Source organism: Pantherophis guttatus, chromosome 5 (genome assembly GCF_059756535.1).
Source record: "Pantherophis guttatus breed Tessera chromosome 5, ASM5975653v1, whole genome shotgun sequence".
NCBI classification, from domain to species: domain Eukaryota; kingdom Metazoa; phylum Chordata; class Lepidosauria; order Squamata; family Colubridae; genus Pantherophis; species Pantherophis guttatus.
This window is the reverse complement of record NC_142067.1, coordinates 9,517,387-9,537,517: the sequence shown is the minus strand read 5'-3', so window position 1 is coordinate 9,537,517 and position 20,131 is coordinate 9,517,387. Positions and strand designations below refer to the sequence as shown.

At 42.5% G+C, this 20,131-nt stretch overlaps 1 long non-coding RNA gene across 1 annotated transcript in view; it reads left to right on the top strand.

Annotated features, from left to right (window-relative positions):
* Nucleotides 1-19,841, top strand: part of LOC148113281 (uncharacterized) — a 35,039-nt gene extending 15,198 nt beyond the window's left edge. The window contains exon 2 of the long non-coding RNA XR_015728285.1: nt 18,936-19,841. This is a non-coding gene — a long non-coding RNA (uncharacterized LOC148113281). The remainder of the gene's footprint in view (nt 1-18,935) is intronic.
* The last annotated feature ends 290 nt before the right edge of the window (nt 19,842-20,131 follow it).

Below are 20,131 nucleotides of genomic sequence, written 5' to 3'. Positions count from 1 at the left end.
TCCAATATCTCAGGGGCTGCCACAAAGAAGAGGGAGTCAAGCTATCCTCCAAAGCACCTGAGGGCAGGACAAGAAGCAATGGGTGGAAACTAATCAAGGAGAGAAGCAACTGAGAACTAAGGAGAAATTTCCTGACAGTTAGAAAAATTAACCATTGAAATGACTTGCCTTCAGATGTTGTGGATGCTTCATCACTGGAAACTTTTAAGAAGAGACTGGACACCCACTTGACTGGAACAGTATGGGGGGGGTCAAACTCAAGGCCCAGGGGCCAGATCTGGCTTGCGGGGTGCTTAGATCTGGCCCGCGGGGCCGCCCTGGAAACAGTGAAGGACCAGCCCGCCGTGCCTCTGCTAGTGAAAACAGAGCTCGGGAGGGCCCTCCCGAGCTCCATTTTCGCTGGCAGAGGGTTGCAGGAGGCTGTAGCAGCTGAAAATGGAGCTTGGGAGCCCGTTTTCTCTGGCCGAGCGCTCAGGCCACAAAGGGCACCCCCAACACGAGTGACGTCGAGCTGGCCACGTCCACCCTGGCCTTGCCCATCCTGGCTCCCCAAGATCAAACACAACCCTGATGCGGCCCTCAATGAAATCGAGTTTGACGCCCCTGATATAGGATCTTCTGTTCGAGCAGGGAGTTGGACTATATGACCTCCAAGTTCCCTTCCAACTCTGTTATTCTGTTAAGAACTAATTCTGGTGACTGTGCATGAAACATAGTTAGTGAAGAGGCAACAACACTGCCTCACAAGCATGCTTTATTCACCCGTGATAACAAGAATCTAAACAAATACCAGCAGCTAATGCACAATGCAGTGTGCGGGGAAAAAAAATACTCTTTTGCACAATTCATATTTCTTCTGATAATATTTTCCAGACCTTTCATAAGTTACAAATGTGCATGCTTATTTTCTCCTAAACCTAGAATTACCTTCTTTTAAAAAAGAAAGAAAGAAAAGTAATAAAATATACATGGAGTCAAGAATTTCCTGGAAAGGACCATGCTATAGAAAGCTTGTCTCCCAAAATACCAAGATAATTAGTGCCTTGTAATGATTGCAGTACAAATACCAAATACCAAGGTATCACTGCAGTGTTATGTCTGATTGAAAGGAATTGGAGTTGCTCTGGAAACAGAGCAACTCCAGAGGAAAAAAAATTGCAGACTACAGGAACCAGGAGCATCACTCAGGCGACCCTGAGGACACCGATAAACCTCCAGGTGCTTCAACGACCCTCTAAAAAGATGCAAATGACCAGCTGTCTGCAAGAAATATAAATCCTTCCATTCTCCACTATCCTGTCAGAGCTGAAGAAGTTTCTTTATTATCATTTATTATTTTATTATTCATATTTCTATGCCGCCCACTCTCCGAGGACTCTGGGCAGCTTGCACCAAAGACAGTATACTAAATAGCATATTGCCCCCAACAATCTGGGTCCTCATTTTACCCACCTCGGAAGGATGGAAGGCTGAGTCAACCTTGAGCCGGTGAGATTTGCTCCGCTGATCTACTGAACTAGCAGTCAGCTGAAGTAGCTGCAGTACTGCACTCTAACCACTGCGCCACCTCGGCTCCCTACTTCTTGGATGAGAAGCGAAACGTCTTCAAAAGAAAAAACAAGAAAATCCAGTTGCCTCCTGAAAAATCACCTTTGGGACAACCATGACCTGGATGATGGAGAATCTCTACAGACTTAAAACAGCATCCACTTCTTCTGCATTGGGCGGATAACAGAAGCATGGCTTTCATTACTTGCTTCACTGATTTTAGCCCAAATGCTTTTATAGCACGGCCAAGTTTATCTGTTTGGATTTCTGAAAAGAAATAGGTATTTTTTAAACATCTAGCGCAGCTCTTCTTCTGTTTCAACAGCTTCTGAACAAATGGTCTCCTTCGCTTGCTGTATTCTAAATTATTTGAGGGGCTGCCACAAAGAAGAGGGAGTCAACTTATTTTCGAAAGCACCAGAAAGCAAGACAAGAAACAATGGATGTGTTGGAAGAAATATCCATCTGGTTCAGTTCCAAGTGGGAAGAAAGATACTGGAAACATGGAGGCTGATTGGAAAGATGGTTTAATGGTGAAGCAGAACCACCAAGCACGTGTGATGCTGGGTAGCTGACCACATGGAATGGAGAGGGAGGGTTATTTACACCCTCTCTTGGGCCTTGCCCTTGAGCTTCCTGTTCCTGCGGCAAGGGCATGTATTCTATTGGTTGCTGTCAGGCTCCCATCCTAGGAGATTGTCTGAGATAAGTTTGGTTGAAATGGGCTGTTGCAATAAAGGGGCTTGTTGTGCAATTCCTATTGTGGCTGGAGGCTAATCCTACCTTTGTTCAGAATATCTTGTCTTGAATGGATTACCAAATCTGCATTTCTAAAAATTGGCCCTTTAGTTTCTACTTGGGGGCAGGGAGCTGAGGCTCTGAGCTTCTGCCTTTAGAAGCATGTTTGTCCTTTAGGGAAATATAATATTCTGCTTTTTAATATTTCTTAAAATATTTCATTCTTCTGGGAGGGGGTGGCTCTCCACAGATGGAAACTAAGGAGAGAATCAACCCAAAACTAAGGAATAAATTCCTTCAATTAAGGGCTTGCCTTCAAAAGTTGTGGGTGATCCATCATTGGAGGTTTTTAAGAAGAGGCTGGACAGCCACTTGTCTGGAAAGGGATAGGGTGTCCTGCTTGAACAGGAGGTTGGAGTAGAAGACCTCCAAGGTCCCTTCCAACCAGGGGTGAAATCCAGCAGGTTCTGATGGGTTCTGGAGAACCAGTAGAGGAAATTTTGAGTAGTTCAGAGAACCGGCAAATACCATCTCTGGCTGAGAATGGGGATGTCAGGGTGTCAATTAATCCCATTCTGCATTTGGGTAATCGCACCTTGATTTAGAGAATGAATCGAGGCTTTTCCTTGAAGTATACTTAAGAAAATAAACCCGAAGATATGTTTTCTAAGAAAAAAAACTCATTTATTTGTTATAAAGAAAATAAAACATCTCACTAGTCTAATTAGCTACATCTTGGCAACGTTCCTGCCGGCCACTTCTTCTGGCCGGACCTCTTGGCAGGAGAACAAAGAAAGTTAGAAGAAAGTGAAGGAATGTAGACATGCGCAGTTAGCTTAAAGATAAGAAACTTGGCAAGCTACGGTAAGTCTGAAAGTCCAAAAATATGAGCTCACCTGGTAAATACAAAAACGCAGTGACAGGGGATTTTGCAGCATCCTTCCCCTGCCACACCCATCAAGCCACACCCAGAGAACCGGTAGTAAAAAAAAAATTGGATTTCACCACTGCTTCCAACTCTGTTATTCTGTTTTGTGTTAAGGTTCTAATGCTAGGAAAGGTGGGGTGGGGAGGGAGGGAAAGGGAGAGATGGAGGGAGGGAGGAAGAGGACAAACAGCAGCAAAATGGAGAAACTCACATTAGAAAACTCACGTTACATGGGAAGAGCAGCAAGACCAGTTTAGTGACAGGTCACCGTGGAGAAAATCAGTGTAGTTACTAAGATATGACACTGGCTTGATCGCACATAGTGTAATCAATCATCAGTGTTTTATATTAAGGTGATTGGCTTTTATTTTAAAAAAATACAATTAAGAAGCTGAGAAACATCAGCTCAAAATCACCCAGTTGGCTTTGTGCCCTGGATTATGAATAGAATAGAATAGAATAGAATAGAATAGAATAGAATAGAATAGAATAGAATAGAATAGAATAGAATAGAATAGAATAGAATAGAATGAGTTGGAAGGGACCTTGGAGGTCTTCTAGTCCAACCCCCTGCTTGGACAGAAAACCCTATACCATTTCAGACAAATGGATGTCCAATCTCTTCTTAAAAACTTCCACTGTTGGAGAATTCACAACCTCTGGAGGCAAGTTGTTCCACTGATTAATTGTTCTAACTGTCAGGTCCTTCTTTTCATAAGACTAGACATATCCAGTTCCAGCAACCGTTCTTCATATGTTTTAGCCGACTCCGACTCCATCGTAGCCAACACTGACTTCCAGTCCCCTAATCATCTTTGTTGCTCTCCTCTGCACTCTTTCTAGAGTCTCCACATCTTTTTTACATCGTGGCGACCATAACTGGATGCAGTATTCCAAGTGTGGCCTTACCAAGGCATTATAAAGTGGTATTAACACTTCACGTGATCTTGATTCTATCCCTCTGTTTATACAGTCTAGAACTGTGTTGGCTTTTTTAGCAGCTGCAGCACACTGCTGGCTCATATTTAAATGATCATAAAGTGAATTGCCGGAGACACTTTTGGAGGGGGAATATAAATTGAATAAATAGATAAATAAAAATAAATAAATAATAATGAATAGATGTATGCTTCTATGCCTAAAGGAAGACCATAATTCATGCTCTTCCAGGTTCTAGCCTTTAACCACTATACCAAACTGTCTCTTTTTGTGTTGATGGACATGGCATAAAAATGTCAACCATATGACTACAAGTAATTGTCAACTTGCAACCACAATTGAGCCCAAAATAACTGTTGCTACGCAAGACAGTTGTTATGTGAATTTTGCCCTATTTTACGACCTTTCTTGCCACCGTTGTTAAATGAATCATTGCAGTTGTTAGTTAACATGGTTGTTAAGTGAATCCGGCTTCTGCCTTGAATTTGCTAGTCAGAAGATCGCGAAAAGTGATCACGTGATCCTGGGACACTGCAACCGTCATAAATGCGAGTCAGTTTGTAAGTGTCTGAATTTCAATCACATGACTGTTGTGGGATGCTACAACAGTTGTAAGTTGTGAAAAATGCCCATAAGTCACTTTTTTCAGTGCCATTGTAATTTCAAATTGTCACTAAACGAATGGTTCTAATTCGAGGACTACCTGCATACAAATAAAATCATTTGTGGAAATTGTTCAGACTGTTTCAGAAACAAAAGTTTAAGGAGGCCAGAGTCAGATAGAAAACATGGAAGAAAAAAGGACTATATCAACTCTACAGCAAGAAATGAAATCTTGTATAGTATATCTATTTTTTAAAAGACATTTTATTAATTTTCTATTAATTACATTCCTTAGTGCTTAACCAACATCGTGTTGTCTGGGTATTTAATTTGCTTAACAGTACAAATGCCATTCTTACTCTCCATCCCTTTTTTCCAACCATTGGAAAAATAAGTTCCAAGTTTGATAATATTCTGTGTCTTCTTTCTGTTTTATTTTCACTGTAAGCCTCTCCATTTCTGCACAGTTTAATATCTTCTCAATTACCTCTTCATCTTGAAGTGTTTCTTCACCTTTCCAATATTGTGCGAAGATAATCCTCGCTGCTCTTAAAACATGTTTTAACAACGGTAAATCTATATATCTATATCAATACCCCTGACAGATAGATAACGTTATTTGGGGTGCGTTTGTTTTTCTGTTTGTTCTGCTTAATTAAATAAAGGCTCGATAAATTAAAAAGTCTGTAAAGTTGGAACAGCCAACTCTTGGGAAATAAAGAGAACATCAATATAATGAAATGTAAGATTTCTACCAGTATTACTTTCCTGGAAATTTGTTGAGAAATTCACAGGAAGGCAAAGCAAGCAGCTTAGAAGGAAAAAAAGGCGGCGGGGGGTGGGGGGGGCTACATAAAATGCAGCTTAATATCCTTGTTAGCTAGATGTCAGCCTCCAACCTCCAAAAAATAAAAACCACACTAACAGGGAAAATAAACACGACAGTGTCCAAAAAACATTACACAGAAAGGAGATAAGATGAGTTCAAGAAAGCAACTACATTTTCTGATAACTCACAACATCTTCCCAGGCACAGAGTCAACAGTTTTCTGACAGTAGGAGAACATCATCTCCAGATAGACGATCAACAGGAGATCTTCTCCTCAAAAGCCATCTTGGATGTATGGATTTATGTGAGTGTGTAAAATCAGCGTGTAAAATCTAACTTACTAGCGTTGGCAGCTATGTAAAAACATAGAGGGACACAGCATTCTGCTGAGGAGTAGACCAAACTTAGGGTGGATGGCCTGAGGGTGGCAGCTGAAACTCCCCATTTAGTTCCACATAATTTCTGGGATATGTTGTTCCTAGTAATTTTGGCTATATTCATCTGAATCCTACCCTATTGTCTGTCACAGATAGTCCTCGACTTACAACAGTTCATTTAGTGGCCATTCAAAGTTACTGTTGCGGCCTGTCGGCCACCGGCCCCTCCAGCCGCCGAATCAGAGGAGGAGGAGGAGGGCGTGGGAGTCAGGGTTGGCATCAAGGCAACCTAAGAGGTCCGAGGGGGAAGAGGGAATGGAGCTGGCCGAGAGAGAGACAGACAGAGGCGGAGCCTGGGCCGTCCATCAGCCCTCAGATGGAGAGTCAACAGCCCCCAGGTCTGGAGGTGGCTGATGTGGAAGAGGAGGAGCCCTCGTCTGAGCTTTCCCCAGCCCCGAGGACTGGCCCAAGTTCCTCCCCAACCTCTTCACTGTCCGACTTTGCTGCCAGCTCTGCTGGCCACCGGCAGGCCACAATACTCATTGCCATCTCTGCCTCACAATCCTTCGGTTACACATAAGAGTTGTTTAAGGTTGGTGGCCATATTAATATTTTAAATACATAAATAAGGATTATACTAGTCAGTTAGCAGAAGACTTCATATATGTCTCTATCTGTAAGGGACTCTGATATCTGCTGGACACATACTTTATCCTAAGGACTCCTGATTTCCAAGACAGTAGAACAGGGGTGTCAAACTCAAGGCCTGAGTGCCAGACCCAGCCCGTAGGGTCCATAGACCTGGCCTGCGGGGCCGCCCTGGAAACAGCGAAGGACCAGCCTGCAGTGTCTCTGCCAGCAAAAATGGGGCCGGGGGGCACACGTGGACCACCCGAGCTCCGTTTTCACTGGTAGAGGGTTGCAGGAGGCCATCTGTCAGGTTTCGAGGTCGTCTCAAATAAATTGCATTTCAAACGAAGTCTTTTATGAAAAACTCCCATTTATTAAGCACGACATTCTAACTCCGACTCCATCGTAGCCAACACTGACTTCCTGACCCAAAACCCTCCCTTTCCTTTCCCCACTCCTCTGCACTCATTGGCCATCTTCCAAGTCACTCTACCCCTAATCTACTGCTCCAGCTCAAAGGAATTTCCCCCCTCCCATCCCATCTCCTAGGGAATATTATCTCCAGGGAAAATAAGTAGGTGAAAAGTCAAATGTCCCTTTCCAGATGCCTCCACTTCTCCTTCTTATGTCAGCACTAGAGTAAATGCAGCTTGAAGTGCTGACACTGTCATGGCTGAAAACGGAGCTCAGGAACACCTTTTTCACTGGCAGGGTCATCAGGCTGCCATAGGCACCCCCGACACAAGTGACGACAAGCTGGCCACGCCCACCCTGGCCACGCCCACCCCGGCCCCTGAGGTCAAACACAACCCTGATGCGGCCCTCAATGAAATCGAGTTTGACACCCCTGCAGTAGAAGAACCCCTTTGAAAGTCTATGGAGATTCTCCGTCATCCAGGTTGTAGTTGTCCCAAAGGTGCTTTTTTCCCCCCAAGAGGCAACTGGACTTCCTTGTTTTTCTTTGAAGACCTTTCACTTCTCACCCAAGAAGCTTCTTCGTCTCTGACTGGATAGATAGTGGGTTGATTACCCATCCAGTCAGAGCTGAAGAAGCTTCTTGGATGAGAAGTGAAAGGTCTTCAAAGAAAAACAAGGAAGTCCTCTTGAAAAAGCACCTTTAGGACAACCCACTTTGTTGTTTGAGCCATTGTTCTCAAACCTTTTCACCATTTTGGAATGAAATTGTCACTTTGCCTATACTTATTTGACTCTATTTAGAATAGAGTAGAGTAGAGTAGAGTAGAGTAGAGTAGAGTAGAGTAGAGTAGAGTAGAGTAGAGTAGAATAGAATAGAATAGAATAGAATAGAATAGAATAGAATAGAATAGAATAGAATAGAATAGAATAGAATAGAATAATAACAAAGTTGGAAGGGACCTTGGAGGTCTTCTAGTCCAACCCCCTGCTTAGGCAGGAAACCCTATACCACTTCAGACAAATGTTTATCCAACATCTTCTTCCAGTGTTGGAGCATTCACAACTTCTGGAGGCACCTTGATCCACTGATTAATTGTTCTGTCAGGAAATTTCTCCTTAGTTCTAGGTTGCTTCTCTCCTTCATTAGTTTCCACCTGTTGCTTTTTGTCCTGCTCTCAGATGCTTTGGAGAATAGCTTGACTCCCTCTTCTTTGTGGCAGCCCCTGAGATACTGGAAGACTGCTATCATGTCTCCCCTAGTCCTTTTTTTCATTAAACTAGACATACCCAGTTCCTGCAACTGTTCTTCATGTGTTTTAGCCTCCAGTCCCCTAATCATTTGATTATTTTCTATATTTGATTGTTTTCTATTGTTCCTGGGAATATGTCACTATCTGAAAGGACAGGGTAGCAGACAATCAAACACTCAAACCAAATGTTCAGGCGTATTGCATTTTTCAAACTAATCTTCAAACTTGCTATTAAGTAGGAGGTAAAGACAGTATTAATGTTTTAAATCAGGGTATCCAACCTTCGCAGCTTTAAGATGTGTGAATTTCAACTCCCAGAATTCCCCAGTCAGCATAGCAGCATAACTGGCTGAGGCATTCTGGGAGTTGAAACATATAAATCTTAAAGTTGCCAAGGTTGCACATTCCTGTATTAGATAATCCTTCCTTCCTTCCCTTCCTCCTCCTCTTTCCCCCCTCCCTCCCTCCCTCTTCCTCTTTCCTTCCTTCCTTCCTCTCTCCTCCTCCTCTTTCTTTCCTTCCTTCCTTCCTCCCTCCCTCCTCTTTCCTTCCTTCCTTCCTCCTTCCCTCCTCTTTCCTTTCTTCCTTTCTTCTTCCCTCCCTCCCTCCCAACCTCAGACTGTTTTTTGAAACTAATAAAAACACAATAAGAATTGTAAAAGCAATAACTCTCGAAAAATAACTAAACTTCCAAGATATTAAGGAAACACATATCTTATCAAATTGCAAAATTATTATCTGTTTAGTAAGATCATGGTCTTGGGATAATATTTATCCAACTTGATAGCCTACAGATGGCCTCGTTAATTCCACATTTTGGACTTGTAGCTGAAATGTAACTTGAAAAATCACCATGGGAAGTTTAATTGTGTTGAGATCAGCACAATAGGAATGGTGCTCATTTAATGAATGTGATTTTTTTTTTTTTAATGGTAGGATTTCAGTGGGAGTTCTTTGCTCTTCTGCCAATTGTTGCAGAAATACACAAACAAGCAAGTTGGTCTGTTATTTTCCCCCATTCCTGAATCCTCTTCTGGTTCATTGCCAACTAGCTGATGACTTCCCAATATACTTGCGCTGTTTTATTGGAGACAATAAACATCCATTCTTCGTAAATAACAGCATAGCAGAGGCCATAATGTTGAAATCCAAAGTTGGCAGCCTATCAGTTTCTAGCTTTAGACTAATCCCTATATATTCCAATCATTCCAAATATGGCGAAGTTTCCCAAAATTGGAATCACAAAAACATGAAAGAGGATAATGGGTGAAAAATGAACCACCAGCACAGTTGGGTAGCAATGAGCCTCTTCATTCTAAGCTTATCTCCAGAAGTTGTGGGTACTCCATCATTGGAGGTTTTGAAGAGATTCCATTTGTCTGGAACGAAATAGGGTCTCCTCAGCAGTGGGTTTCACAGTATGTTACTACCGGTTCGCTGTGCGCATGCTCACTTCGAGAGTCCACGCCTTCCACGTACGTGCCCGGCCTTAAAAATGTACTTAAATAGGACAGCATAGAGCCAGGGCGGATGGGCGGATGGACGGGCCCTCCCGTGATTTCCGCTACCGGTTCAGGTGAACCATTCCGAACCAACTGAATACCACCTCTGGGTCTCCTGCTTGAGTACTAGCAGACCCAAGATCCCTTCTAAACAGGGGTGAAATCCAGCAGGTTCTGACAGGTTCTGGAGAACCGGTAGCGGAAATTTTGAGTAGTTCGGAGAACTGGCAAATACCATCTCTGACTGGTCCCAGAGTAGGGTGAGAATGGAGATTTTGCAATATCCTTCCCCTAGAGTAGGGGTGGGAATGGAGATTTTGCAGTATTCTTCCCCTGGAGTGGGGTGGAAGTGGAAATTTTGCAGTATCCTTCCCCTGCCACGCCCACCAAGCCACACCATGTCCACCAAGCCACGCCCACAGAACCGGTAGTAAAAAATTTTGGATTTCACCACTGCTTCTAAACCCTATTATCTATGTTCTATGCTTCCTTGCTCAAACTGCGTTAGATGTTAGTAAAAATTGTGGGCTCAAGTAGAGACAGTCACTATATTCATATTACATGGCTTGCTTAATTCAAGAGTATTGGATTTATACATGTGAACTACAAGACACAAGAACCTTTTAAGAAGAAGTTGGACAACCATTTATCTGAAATGGTAGACGATTTCCTGCCTGAGCCGGAGGTTGGACTAGAAGACCTCCAAGGTCCCTTCCAACTCTGTCTATTCTATTCTATTCTATTCTATTCTATTCTATTCTATTCTATTCTATTCTATTCTATTCTACTCTACTCTACTCTACTCTACTCTACTCTACTCTACTCTACTCTACTCTACTCTACTCTACTCTACTCTATTCATTCCATTCCATTCCATTATAATATGGGCAGGCTTATAACAAGACATATGAATAAAAACTAGGGAATTACTCCACCAATGGAATCGTTCAACATTTGCAAACCATGTTGGAAGTCAGTATTTATGGGTGAATACATTTATATTACCCAGGTGAATATAATGGTCGGTGATACAATGGGGAACCCAGTCTTGTTAATGAAAGAGGCTGTACGAAGGAGTCTAGACCAATCTTGACTCAACAAGTGGCAGCTCCTGGCTGACCTTATTTGAACTAGGAAATACAATCAAGGGTGGGAAACTTGGAAACAAAAATATATGAAGAATGGTTGCAGGAACTGGGTATGTCTAGTTTAATTTTTAAAAAAAGGGTGACATGAAAGCAGTGTTCCAATATTTGAGGGGCCACCACAATGAAGAGGAGATCAGCCTATTCTCCAAAGGCAGGACAAGAAGGAATGGATGGAAACGAATCAAGGAGAGAAGCAACCTAGAACTAAGGAGAAATTTCCTGACCGTGAGAACAATTAATCAGTGGAACAACTTGCCTCCAGAAGTTGTGAATGCTCCAACACTGGAAGTTTTTAAGAAGAGACTGGACAACCAGAAGATGTAAAAAGATGGGGCCACCACAGCAAAGACCCTATTATTGCCATGACACATATGTCTAGTGAGTGACCAAGGCACACTTCTTTGATTTACAAAGACGTTTATTTTTATGTACAGAAAAGGGGACAAAAAAAACCCTGATCTAATGACAATTAAGCATCTGGCTGATAGGTCATACAACGCAGGTGGTTTAAAAACATATTGATGGGGAGCCAATTAAGTAAAATCTGTCAAATTCTACACATTTCTAGGGTGACATTTCTCTGCTTTTACTAGCATTCAGTGTTTTTTGTGGCTTGCTCTTAAAATTGGTTTTAGGGCATATCTCTCGTTGAAAGCCCACAGGAAGGAAAGAATAAATAAGTAATAAAAATAAAATAAAAGCCCAGAGTAATCAGATGCCTAGACAAAATCTGGTACAGTTCTTTGGAAGTCAAGAATAGAAAAAGATGAAAGAGGCAGGGGTGGGGGCAGAGAGTAGTGGGATGAAATTGACCAAGGAAGCATAGATCGGAAGCAATCAAGGTTTTGACTTCTACCTTTGAAAAGGAAAAAAGGAAAATTAAAAGGAACCAAACCTGGAATAAATTGAACAAACAAAGCTATAAAAAGCTATTCTACCATAAAGGGTTTCTAATTTAATCAGCTGGAAGCTACAGTCACTCTTGATCTAATACGGGCTGCGTACTGGAAAAAAAATTGTGACATGCAGTGTTAAATCTTTTTTTTTTTTAAATTACTGTTTTTTTTTTTTTTAATATGCAGCTAAATTCTCTGTGTAGGTCTCGGAAGCTTTCCAAAGAGTGTCAACTAGTTGCCATGGTAAATAACAACCCCCAGCCCCCCCTCAAGTTCTATTACTGAGTTATATCAGAGTTTCCTAACTTGGCTTCCCTCCCACCACAATTGTGGGCATTGCCGTCCAACCTTTCTAGAAGGACCTTTGCTTATAAATCAGCTCTCCAGAGCTAGGACCTTCTAAGTATATAATTCTTTTAATTAATTTTAAATTTTGTATTGTTATGTATTTTAGTTCTGGCTATGCACCGCCCTGAGTCCACTAGGAGAAGGGCGGTATATAAATTGAATAAATAAATAAATGAATAAATAAATAAGTGACTTGGGTTCCAATTTCTACTAATTCTGAGTTAGCATAAATATGGACATAAAAATGGACAGCTAACTTCAAAAACATCATCAAAAGAGCACAACAAAGAATGTTCTTTCTGTGCCAACTCAGGAAGCTCAAACTGTCCAAGGAGCTGCTGATCCAGTTCTACAGAGGAATTATTGAGTCTGTCATTCTGCACCTCTATAACTGTCTAGTTTGGCTCTGCAACCCAACAAGACAGACACAGACTTCAGAGGATCATTAGAACTGCAGAAAAAACAATGGCTACCAACCTGCCTTCCATTGAGGACCTGTATACTGCACGAGTCAAAAAGAGGGCCTCGCATCCTGGACATAAACTGTTTCAACTCCTACTCTCAAAACGACGCTATAGAGCACTGCACATAACTAGACACAAGAACAGTTTTTTCCCGAACGCCATCACTCTGCTAAACAAATAATTCCCTCAATTCTGGCAAACTAGTTACTAAATCTGCACTACTATTAATCTTCTCATCATTCCCACCACCCATCTCCTTCCACTTTTGACTGTATGACTAATTTTGTTGCTTGCATCCTTACAATTTATATTGATACTGTTTCCTGATTGCTTATTTGTACCCTATGACTATCATTAAGTGTTGTACCTTATGATTCTTGATGAACGTATCTTTTCTTTTATGTACACTGAGAGCGAATGCACCGAAGACAAATTCCTTGTGTGTCCAATCACACTTGGCCAATAAAAAATTCTATTCTATTCTATTCTATTCTATTCTATTCTATTCTATTCTATTCTATTCTATTCTATTCTATTCTATTCTATTCTATTCTATTCTATTCTATTCTATATAATATGAACTCTGACAAATCCTTATTTCTTCAGGATCAGGCCAAAATCCAATGGGTGATGCAATCCAGGGTTCCAGGTACTAGAGTAGACTCATCTGCTGTGTTTTGTCCACCACAAAGCTTGGCCGAAGGATGGAAATCCTGTTAGGAAATAGTGGACAATACAATTTCTTTATTCTTCGGAGGACAGAATACTTGAGGATGGAAAGAGTCTTTTATTTCTTAAGAAAGAAACAAGAAGTACAATAGACAGAACCCACAGGATAATCAGATACATAATATGAAGATTGGAAGGACCCTTGATAATCAGCTGGTTGACCAATGCCATCTATTATAACAGCATCCCCAAGAGATGACAGCCTAGCTTCTCAACATATCCAGTGAAGGAGGAAGCATTCTCAACAGACTACCAGGCAGAAGTGGGATTCACTTACCTTCCCTACCGGTTCGCAAATGTGAACGCGCATGCACACACACCACCTATGTACATGCCCACAGCCTTCTGCACATGCGCAGTAGTCGCGCATTACGTCCGGGCGGGTGGGCGGAGCCTCCCGCAGTCACCGCTACCAGTTCGCACGATCCGGAGAGAACTGGCTGAATCCCACCACTGCTACCAGGTCTTATTATTAGGAAAATCTTCCTGATGTTCAACCAAAATCTATTTCTTATAAGTTAAAGGCATTGCTTCTGATTTTCATGTTCTGGAACGATTTTGAATTATTCTGCTCCATCTGGTACTGGTACTTGAAGAGAGCTGTTATGTACCTCCACACAGTCTTCTCCAGGCTATTCATAGCAACACTTAACACAGTGGTGGGTTCCTCCCGGTTCGGTCCGGTTCGGCCGAGCCGGTAGCGGTGACGATATGACGTCACCGAACTGATTCTCCCCCCCCCGCCCTCCCACCCCCCACGTTATTCTTACCTTTTATTTGGTCCCACCCCCAATCTATTGCTGCCTCCTGAGTCCCAGCTGATGACTAGAGGGAAAAAAACTGTTTAAACTCTTACGGGCTTCAAAGGGCCGTCCTACAGCTGATCAGTGTTAAAAGCAAACAAATGAGTTGGGTCGTAAGTGCGAGGATTGGTCATAAGTGCGAGGACCTTCCAGAAATGACTCTGACCAGCTAGCTACACCCACCTAGTCACATGACCTCCAAGCCACACCCACAAAATAAGCCACGCCCACAGAACCGGTAGTAAAAAAAATTAGAACCCACCCCTGACTTAACGCCTCTTATCATCTAGATCAGGGGTGTCAAAGACAAGGCCTGAGGGATGGATCTGGCCCGCAGGGCCGCCCTGGAAACAGCGAAAGGACCGGCCCGTGGTGCATCTGCCTAGCGAATCGGTTGTTTAACCAGTAGGATCCCACACCTGTCCATAAAGATTAAAAAAAAACATCCAATTGTTTATGTTTATAACTTTATTTTAGCAAAAAGCCAAGAACGAAACCCAGAAAAACTTTACAAAAAAGATTCTAATAAAAGCATCTTTAAAAAAGCATAAAACCCCCACAAGAAAGGAAGCAAGTATTAAAAAAAGGATTCCTGCCACCAGACGGTGATTTAAGGAACGTGGGCACAGTAAAAGCGAAATGACCAAAACAAAGGACAAAAGTGAATTTTGAGAAACACATTCAAAGGACCGTTTTTTGAATCAATAATAATAAAGGACACTGTTCTCAAAATCAAAGCTAGTTAGGGTTTTTTGTTTTTTGTTTTTTGGTCTATTTGCAAATTCCATGCAACGACGTCAAGAAATATCGTACCTAATTAGGACACTAGAGAAAAGGCACAGTGGCCTTCTGGTGAAAAATCTATAAAAAGAATGGATGTGTTGTGTGCCGGAGAGAAAGTAAATACTTTGTGAATCCAGGCACAGATGGAAAGAACTCCTGGGTGGAATCTGACATGCAGCAGGAATGGAAAAGAGGATCTGGAGAACAAATTGACTGGTGAAAAGATCTGAGCATAATAAAGGAGAATATTTGTAGCTTGCGGTTGAAATGAGGGGTCCTTGGAGGTCTCTGAGCTAGGTTTTTTTTCTTGCAGATGTTTCATTACCCAAATTAGGTAAAATCAACCTGTCAGACTTTGTTGCAGAAATCACATCCAGAAAGCACAGACAGATAACTGATTCAGCAGGATTCATTAACTTCTCTTTATATACATAATAACACATACAATACCAACAGCAGATTCTTCCAACGTGGTAGAGAGTTACAGACAAACACAAGCAGAGGAGAGGACGGCAGAGATGAGTTTCAGTTTCAGTTCAGCAGTCAGACTAGTTTGCAGCTTCAGAGCTCAGAGCTTAATACAGAGCCACGCCCAGGCTCCTTCCAGTTTCAGTTTCCAAACAGTCCTCATTAGCTGACTTAGTTGCTATGCCTATTTATTGGCTGACCTTGTTACCATGCTCTATTCCAGTTCATGAATATTCTGACACAACCAACCAACACTGGTGATGTTGCAGGTAGATCTTGACTTACAACAGTTCATTTAGTGACAGCCCTGAAAAAAAATGGACTTATGACCAGGAGTGAAATGCTCCCAGTTCGGACCGGATCGCCTGATCCAGTAGTGATGGCGGTGGGTGGTTCGGAGAACCGGTAGCAAAAATCCCTGCCCCACCTCCCCATGCTCAGCTGAGTCACCCGATCATCAGAGGCTTTTTTTTTTTTACTTTTAGAAGCATTTTTTCTACAACCTCTTCTGATGAAAAAATGCTTTCAAAAGTAAAAAAAAAAGCCTCTGATGATCACGCGGCTCAGCTGGGATCCTCAGAAGCTTTTCAAAGCATTTTTTTCTGCAACCTCTTGGCCGAAGAGGTGGTAAAAAAAATGCTTTGAAAAGTCTCTGACGATCCCAGCTGAGTTGCCTGATCGGCAGAGGCTTTTCAAAGCATTAGAAAAAATGCTTTGAAAAGTTAAAAAAAAAAAAAAGTTGGCCACGCCCACCCAATCACATTACCCCCACACACACACCAAGCCACGCCCACAGAACCGGTAGTAACACATTTTACATTTCACCCCTGCTTATGACCATTTTCTACACTTACAACTGTTGCAGCATCTTCATGGTCAGTTGAACAAAATTCAGATGTTTGGCAACTGACTCATATTTATGACGATTGCCGGTGTCCTGGGGAGGGGGGATGTCATGTGATCCCCTTTTGCGAACTTCTGACGACGGGGGAATCCAGATTCCCTTAACAACCGTGTTACTAACTTAACAGCTGCAGTGCAATTGGGGCAAGAAAGGTCGTAAAACGGCAAAATTCACTTAATAAATGTCTTGCTTTAGCAACAGAAATGTTGGGCTCGATTGTGATTGTATGTCAAGGACGCCCTATATCAGTGATGGCTAAGCTTTTGACCATCACATGCCAGGAAGGGGGGGGCAGGGGAAGTTCGCACGCACGCATGCCCATACCCATAATTCTATTCGCCCCTCGCATGCGTGCGTGACTACCCCTCCCCTTCCCCCACCCTTCCCCCCCCCGCTCTTGGCATGTGATGGCCCGTTTTTCTTTCTCACCTGGCTCCAGATCCTCTCTATGCATCTGGGGAGGGCGAAAACAGCCTTCCCCACCTCCTTGGAGGCCCTCCGGAGGCCCGAAACGGCCCATTTCCCAACTTCCAGTTGGACAGGAAGTGATGTTTTTTGCTGTCCCCAGCCTCCAGAGACTCCCGGAGCTAAGCTGGCGTGCCAGGCGACATGGTTCCACGTGCCACCTGTGGCACGCGTGCCATAAGTTCGCCATCACGGCCCTATATCAAGTTGGGTAAATGGAACAAGAAAATAACCAAGCTCAGCAAGCACCAAGGACACTTCAGATCTGCATTTGAGAACAGTCCAGGGGTTAGCAAGACCCTGGAGTTCTGAAAATTCAGCAAAGAGTTATATTTTTTTTCCTGGTCTCCATCCTTCTAAGTTAAAAGCAACCCCAGATGTGAAAGTAATGGAAGTTGCTGCCTAAGGCAGGGAGCCTATCAAAGCCGAGATAACCATAGTGATTTGCGCTGATTAAAAAATCAGGAGGAGTCCGGGAGCAGCTGTTCGGCTAAGAGGTTTCATTAAAAGGTAGAAGCTTTTGCGAACTGTAGCTCTGTTCGTCAGATGCATTTGCTTCCGAAACAAAGCACACCTTTTAATTAAAAAAAGAAAGAAAGAAAAACAACCCATTTTGAATAAAAAGGGTTAGTTTGAAAAGATGTTTCTAGACTATAGGTAGTCCTCGACTTGCGGCCGCCACTGAGCCCAGAATTTATGTTGCTGAGCGAGACAGTTGTTAAGTAAGCGGTGTTCCGTTTTTACAACTTTCCTCTCGACGCTGTTAAGTGAATCACTGCGGCTGTTAAATCAGTAGCACGGTGGTTCAGTAAATCTGTCTTCCAGTTTGACTCCGCTTGTCAAAAGATTGCAAAAGTGTGCCAATTGCCTGAATTTGGTCTGAATTTTGATCACATGATCATAGGGATGCTGCAACAGTCATAAGTGTGAAAAATATGGCATAAGTCTTTTTTTTTTAAATGAATTTTTGTAAGTCTAGGACAACCTGTATTTATTAGAGATTAGCATAGTTCTGCTCCTACATTGGCTCCTCCTGTCCGGTTTCCCACAATCCCTTGTCCCATTTCCCACCTTCTCAACAAGGGCAGTGGTGGTATTCAGCCGGTTCTAGCGAACTGGTAGCGGCAGCTGTGGGAGGCTTCGCCCACCCGCCCGGATGTCACCCGTTTTTGATGCACTGCACATTTGCGAACCGGTAGTGAAGGTAAGTGGATACCACTCCTGAACAAGGGTCTAAATCAGCCTCACAGAAGGAACTGCTCGGCACCCTCCCCATACTGATTTTATTCTAGCAGAGAATGGCAAAAAAACCACCCATTGAATATGCTGGATTGGTTTAAGGAGCGTGTGGTTTGCTTACAACCATATAATTCACTTTGATTCGCTTTGCAACCATTGTAAAAACGGTCATAAACTCAAATCTGGTCACATGGTGCCTCAATTTAGCATCACAATGACTTACAACCGAAAGTCTGGGTTCCACTGTAGCATAAATTGAGGACTACCAGAATTGTAAAGATCATGTGGGAGAGATTCATTCATGTCATATTGCAACTGAATAACAGAATAACACAGTTCGAAGGGACCTTGGAAGTCTTCTAGTCTCTATATCATTTCAGACAATTGCTTGTCCAATCATCTTCATTTAATGACCACATAATCCCTTGCGGGGTACAGTCTGGGCAACTGAATGGAGCTAGCAGAATGTTTTAATGGCCGGATGCTCTTCCTGTCGCCAATGCGGAGTTTTGTTTGGCAGATATATATTCTCAGTGTGTCCAGAGAGAGAAATATCTGCCTCTACCTAGGATTGAACTCACAGCCTCCTGATTGTGAGGCGAGAGCTCCACCTCTAGGTCACCGCACCACTTCCCAATTGCTTGTCCAATCTCTTCTTTAAAAACTCCAGTGATGGAGCATCCACTACTTCTGGAGGCAAAAGTCATTCCACTGATTAATTGTTCTCACTGTCAGTAAATTTCTGACAAACTTTTTTAAAGTTCTAGGTTGGTTCTCTCCTTGATTAGTTTCCATTGCTTCTTCTCTTGCCTTTTGGTGCTTTGGAGAATAGGTTGACCCCCTCATCTTTGTGACAGCCCCTTAAATATTGGAACACTACTATCATGTCACCCCTCTCACACAAAGTTGTGTTTCTCTTGTCCTTAGGAGAGAACACCGAATTGCCAACTTTCTCAGCAACAGGAGGATTTCACTCCGTCCTGGAAGGAACGGTCTCGCCAGCCTTTAGTGCCACGGTGATCATTATCGTCACCGTAATCATTTCCGGAAGTGCCTACTTATGTTTTTTGAAGTACATCTGCACCGGATGTTGTAAATCCTTCCAGGTGGTGCCATTAAGGAGACCGGAACGGAGCAAGTCTGAAGAACAAGTATGACTTGGTGAACTTTCAACAGCTGAGGATCCGGTCAAGACGAATTGATACCTAGACAGTTGAAGAAAAAGAACATCAAGTCTGATCCTGAAGGTGGGACTTGGGAACTTCTTGACCGAAACGTGGTTTTGCTCTTCAGTGGAAATTGGGAGCATCTCCAAATGAGCAACACTTAGGAATGGTGGGGAGGTTTCCTCTGTCACCCTGGGAAAGTCAGAAGGTTGTGCATTTGGCTCTTTCGGTCTGCCAAGGACATATTGTTTGAATGACCAAGGAGAATGAGAGGTAGTATTCAAAGTAGGGTTGAGGAATCCAAACTCAATGATGCTGGTGGAAGAAAAGAACCTTTTTTTGAAAACTAGTCCAATGGATTTATAATGTTCTAGTCTAAATCTGACTTTCACACTCATGTCTCGTTCAGGTGGACCATTGTATTTGGTGGTATCTCACCATGGTTTCTTGTCAACCTTAACATCAGTAAATAAACTTGCTTTCTGAGACCACAACTATGTTTTGAATGGTCTAGATGCTTTTTTGGTGGGTTCAGATGCTATTAACGATGCAAAATTTTGTATTGACACTTGTGTCTTATTTAGGTGGACCATTGTCTTTGGTGGCATCTCACCATGGTTGTGTCATCCTTAACATCAATAAATAAACTTGCTTTCTGAGACCACAACTATGTTTTGAATGGTCTAGATTCTTTCTTGGTGGGGTCAAATGCAATTAATGATGCAAAATTTTGCATTGACCTTTATACTTGTGTCTTATTTAGGCGGACTATTGTCTTTGGTGCCATCTTACCATGGCTTCTTGTTATCCTTAACATTAGTAGATAAATGTTAAGGATAACAAGGTCCACAACTACATTTTGAATGGTCTGAATTCTTCTCTGATGGGTTCAGATGTTATTAATGATGAAGAATTTTGCACTGAAAATCTGCAACAGAGATTATGCCCAAATTTATG